Below are 5,861 nucleotides of genomic sequence, written 5' to 3'. Positions count from 1 at the left end.
TGCAATATATGTGTTTTAGCGGCATTAAACTTAGATATAGCGGCACTTTAAAAACCTGCCGCAATAGATGCCTATTTTGCGGCGTGTTTTTTTAGTTATATAGACCTTCTAATTGCCCGCATTTGGTCCAAATTTTCCCTCTAATTTTTTCTGGCCTTTTTTTTTTGCTTTTCATTTTTTGCAAGCTCTAACCAAAAACACTATCACTCTCTCAAACTCTGATTTCAGCTCTAACCAAAATCCCTTCAGCGCCTTTTCACTCTCTCTCTCTCTCTCTCTCTCTCTCTTCATCTCCGGTGAAGACGGACCCCAAAATCCAACCCACTATGACCGCCGCACACAGCTCAAACACCCATATATACCGCCGACCCAAACACCCAACTCGCAGACCCACAGTCGTGAACCCCACCACCGCCACCGCCTCCACAACAACCTCGCCACCACCATCAAACCGTTTACTCAGTACCCACCTAGCAACCCCAATCCACTTCGTCGAAACCACCGTTGAATCCACCTTGTCGCCACCACCTAGCAACCCCAATCCAGTATTGTGCCAACTGCGCTGCCTAGTAAGTTCTCTCTTTCTTTCTTTTTTTATATAACATATAATTGGTTGTTTTTTATTTGATTTTTTTCATTTCCATTATTGTGATTTATATTAAGAACCAATTGGTAGTGTGTATATAATGTGTTTGGCAGATTTTTTGGATTTTCCTTTATGTTCACTCAGTAAGTATGTCCACTCTATTTGTTTCCTGACAAACTTTGTAAATGCTATTGAAAAAAAAAAAAAAACTAAATAATATGCCGCATTAGTTATTGTTGTTTTGCTTCCTATTTTTTTTTTTTTTTTGAATTTTTTGGATGGTTTGGCAAAGTGCTTATTAACAATAACTAAGGAGAACATTTCTCCATTTGAAGTTTAGGATGGACATTGTACCAATTTTGAAAAGCATAGTATAGGTTCCTTCGCTTACATCAGCTATTTAGGAGAAATTTTTGGTTAAAAAACTGAAAAGTCTTTGCTTGACAGACAAACTTTTAGGTGCTAGAACTTTTAGCAATATATATGTATATACTCTCCTCCTGAATTGTTCAAATGGAGATTCTAAGTTCAAATAATTGCGTAATCTATATTTCAAGATAAAACTTGTTATCTTTACAATGAGTGTTAGAAAATTTTATATGGAATAGTATCTGTTTATATTTTATTTTAGAATTTCTGGGTCTCTGTCATCCTTGTTCTTGATTATGTAGTTGCAATATTGTAAACACATCATGTGCACAATTTAAATGTGCCTGCATTATAAATTTATATATAATAAAACTGAAATCATTTGTTTTCTTACAAAAGAAGAGCATAGGTAATCAATCTATATCCTGAAGCTTTAAATCAAACTCATTATTTGCTCTACCAAGGCAAAACCATACGGCATTTGCATCATTTTTCATAGGTCATCATAAATCAAGCATAAGCATGAGTTAGTTCATTTTTTTTCCTACTTTGGAGTAAAATGTTTGCAGTGTTATTGTTTTGTGCTAAAGTGCGCAAACAATGGTGATCAGTTGGTCTTACTTGGATCATAATCCTCTAGAGTTTTTAAGAAAACTCTACCATATAGAGTTACTCTAATCCTGACATTTCTTTTATAACAAACCCAGATTATGCTATGTCATTAAGTCATATCTAAATTTACTGCAGGACTCCCTGCTATGCTTGAGTCTTTTTTGTTACTTGTATTTGTTTTATCTTGATTTTGGTTGATATGCATAATTAATCATCAAATATTGACTGCTTTCTCTACCAATTATAATTTCTGATCTCATTTTAGTCAAAGCTATGTTGATGCACACAGACACACTATATTATTGTGTTGACACTTTTAATCTATTGTCAGCTGCATCTTAGGAGAATGATCTTCTTAAACTAAACTAAGACTAGAAATTATAGTTGTTTTGGTCTTTTGAGTTGCATTGGCTTACCTAGGTGAAGTGAAAATGTTGGCAAGCAAGCATATGCCTTGCCTACTTGCTTCCTTTATTCTTTCTTTTTTTTCTTTTGTTTGGGTTGTAATGTCTCAACCCAAACTTTTAATGTTATACACTGAACTGGATGTTGTTAGATTGGATTTTTACTTGTACCATTACTTGTCATTGTGCTTACATACTTGTTTTTATTTTAGACTTTGACAGTTGAAATGGTAAGGCGAAAGACAAATATGCCCACACATTGGAAGGAGCTTCTACACAAGATGCGGATCAAGAAACAAACCAAGAAATGCACAAAGCTTCAACACAAGGTTAAGTAAAAACGGTGAGTAATTCAAGACTAAGCAAACTATCAAAAAATGCTTGTATCAAATTGGGAGTATGCTTGTATATTGACTTGAGATAGAGAAACTTGAGATGTGGCATGGATAACACTTGTATATGAATTGCCTTGTACACAACACAAAAGTCATGGTTGCCAAATAGAATTGGATGCTTGGACTTTTTGCATTCCTTTCATGTTAGTTTCCAAATTGTGAAAATTTTACAAAGATTAAAAATTTGGATTTCCTTGGCAAGCAAATGGAGCATCGATTTTCTTTGTTATCAGTGTCATAAGCTAAAGACTGTTCTTTTTTCCTTTCTTAGTTCGATTTCACGAGTTGGGTTTCTCGAAAACCTTGACTATTGTGATATAAAGAAACCCTTTTGAGCTTTCTCGCTGTTTTTTCAATTAATTTTGTTGAAATTTGGTTTATATGAAATATGATCTAAAATTTTTGTTTAATTTTAATTGTCTGTTGCAGTTTCTTTTTTCCTAGGTGAAAGAATTGGTTGATGAAATAATCAGTGTAGTTTCATGAAATTGAGAGTCATTGAAACAATACTAATATGATAGATTCGTTCTCAAAAGTTGTAATCTATATAGTAGAAAATAATGCAATTCCCTCTCTTTATAGCATATAAGTTTTGTGATTTACATAGTTTGAAAGCTTTCTTATTGAAAAGAAACTAAGAACAACCAATTGTCCATTGAGACATATAATGGTAAGTAATTTTAAGTATTGAAGGCTAGGACATTACCTTTTTTTATGGTGTTATGTTTGCAGCTATTTTGTGAATGTGGTGCTGATGGGGGTGGGGGTTTCACCATTTTGCTCATTTGAAATCTAATGGTTTGGAAGAATTTTCCTCCAAACTGATTTGAAGAAAAATATAGTGCTAGAGAAAATAAGCACTTGGGAAACTAGGGTGGGATGGATAATATATTCTAGGCAAGATTTTAACTATTCTCCAATTATTCTTTCTGAGCATAAGTTATTACTTGCTTTTTGTAACAAGGATAGTTATATGCAAGTCTGTTTGTATTCTATGGCAGTAGTGTTGTTGGAAAAATCTCAATAAGCTTTATATATATTTATAGAAGAAATATAAGTTTTATTAAAATGAAAAGAGCATGCATGTTCACAAGCAGTGTACTAGGGACATGGGAAAATCTCAATTAACTAAAGAACATAAGCATTTGGGAGCCGAGGGCAGGGAAAATACATGCATCTCTGTAGAATTGTGACTATTTGCAATTTATTGTTGGCTTCTTGGAAAGGGAATTTGAGAATATTTGGATATTTGGATCACAACTCTGTCATGTATCATGTGGTGTCTTTGGAAAGATAGACATACTTTCAAGGCAAAGGAATTATCCATGCCACATCTCAAGTTTCTCTATCTCAAGACAATATACAAGTGTACTCCTAATTTGATACAAGCATTTTTTTGATAGTTTGCTAAGTCTTGAATTAGTCAAATGGAAACCCCTCTTTTCCTTGAGTAGGACTTTTTTGTTCAAAAGGGACCCATCAACTTTCTTTGGGAAAATAGGATTGGATGCTTGTTTCTCTAGCTTTGTATGCATAATTTTTGCATTGTTCTAGGTTTTATTGGTGCTTGCTCCCATCATATATGCATATATATATATATATATATATATATATATATGTATGTATGTATGTATGTGTTGTGTACAAAGGCAGTTCATATGCTTGAGATGTACACTTGTATTTTGGGTTCTCTAATAGGATTGGATGCTTGTTTCTCTAACTTTGTGTGCATAATTTTTGCATCGTTCTGGATTTTATTGGTGTTTGCTTGTCCCATCCTATATATATGTAAGTATATGTTGTGTACGAAGGCAGTTCATATGCTTGACAACCATGACTTTTATGTTTTTATTTTTATTTTTTGTTTAATGACTTTAATGTTTTTAATTGAGGTTTGATGTTTGTTACCTGAAATGGTTTCTTGTTTATTATAAGTTTACTTTTGCAATGTGCATTTACGAAGCAACATATCGATTCTTGATTGATTTTAATATTTTTACCGAAGTTCTCATGAGAAATGCAACATATCAACCGTTTGTGTATTACTAGCCTAATGTTGTTCCAGTTTGTGTTTAAACATTTCTTATAAGATTATAGTATGTTTGATATTTTAATATAATTCAGTATACAACCTCTTAAGTCCAGTAAATGTTGATGAGCAAAATGCTTGGTTTGGTTACTCTTTTTAACTATATGATTTCTAACTTTTTTTGTTTTGTTGAAACCCAAATATCAAAACAAAATGAAGGAATTGTTGGTTGACCCTTCGAATTAATTGCAGTCATCTGACACAAGTGGTAGTATTGCACGATCAACAGATGATGTGTTTGCCAAAGTGATGGGTAAAGAGTGTAAAGGTCGTATTCGTGGGGTAGGATTTGGTCCAACTCCAAGTGGTTGAAGTAGCAAGAGTGCTCTCACAGGCATTGAAATACAATTAAGTCAAATAAGGGACAACGAAGTTGCACAACTGAAGGCTTCCTTGGCTACTATAGAGGAGAAACTGGCAAGTTTTGATGAAATGAAGGAAACACTTAGTCAATTCAAAGAAATTGAGCAAAGAATGGCTAGCATGCTTCAACAAATACAGCAAATTTCTTCACAATGCATTCAAGTATGATAAATTTTAAAATGACTTTTAAAGGTTTAAAACATAAGAGACATGTCTTCATTTAACTTGTTCCCATTTTCGCCTTAGTAATATTTTCTTGTCATTCTTTTCCATTTATACGCATTTATTGAGTAATCATGATTTATATGTAGGATGTTCCTCTGGTCCAACGATCTCCAATTCTCCAAAAATCATCAACCGCATCCTATCAACCAAGCAGCTTATAAGTTTTATCATGGTGTTCAAGGACTTTTTTGTGTACATAGAACTAAGGAAGAACAACCGCATTTTTTGCAATTGTTAAATGATATTTTTAAGGACTTTAGAACTTTGATTATAGTATTAACTTAATTTGAGCAGTTGTTTTCTTCAAAGGACCATGTTCTTTTTTGTTAATCTTATGGTGGTTGTTATAGACAATGTTATGTATTTGATAATATATTTCTATATTAATATTACATTAATTTGGAGACATTTGTGGTGTTGTTAATTAGTTACATTTGTGGTATTGTGTTAGTAGAGCTAAAACTATTATAGGTTCTTTGTAAGAAGTTTGTAAACAATTTATTTATCAGCAAATAGTGGTTTTAAAACCCATTGGAAAAATAAATAAATAAACCTATAGTGGCTATCAAAAAGCGCCGCTAAAGGTGCACAGCTTATGTTTTAAATGAAACCCTATAGTGACGCTTATTGCCCGCCGCTAAAGGTTTATACATATAGCGGTGTTTCTACCCGCCACTAAAGGTTTGCACATATAGCAGCGTTTTTCTCCGCTGCTAAAGGTGGACACCAATAGTGTTGTACATAACCTGTTGCTAAAAGTCAATTGACACGAATTCTAACCTCATATGGCGGCTTTTTTCTGCCCGCCATAATAAACC

General features: G+C 33.3%; 1 long non-coding RNA gene across 1 annotated transcript; it reads left to right on the top strand.

Moving 5' to 3' along the window:
- Nucleotides 1–272: 272 nt before the first annotated feature.
- On the top strand, nt 273–5,434 carry LOC142632091 (uncharacterized). Its single transcript, XR_012843727.1, has 4 exons — nt 273–569; nt 2,184–2,314; nt 4,615–4,980; nt 5,130–5,434. It is a non-coding gene; the product is annotated as an uncharacterized LOC142632091 (long non-coding RNA).
- The last annotated feature ends 427 nt before the right edge of the window (nt 5,435–5,861 follow it).

Source organism: Castanea sativa, chromosome 4 (assembly GCF_040712315.1).
Source record: "Castanea sativa cultivar Marrone di Chiusa Pesio chromosome 4, ASM4071231v1".
Classification (NCBI taxonomy): domain Eukaryota; kingdom Viridiplantae; phylum Streptophyta; class Magnoliopsida; order Fagales; family Fagaceae; genus Castanea; species Castanea sativa.
The sequence above is the reverse complement of the archived record's forward strand: the minus strand, read 5'-3'. Positions and strand labels throughout refer to the sequence as shown.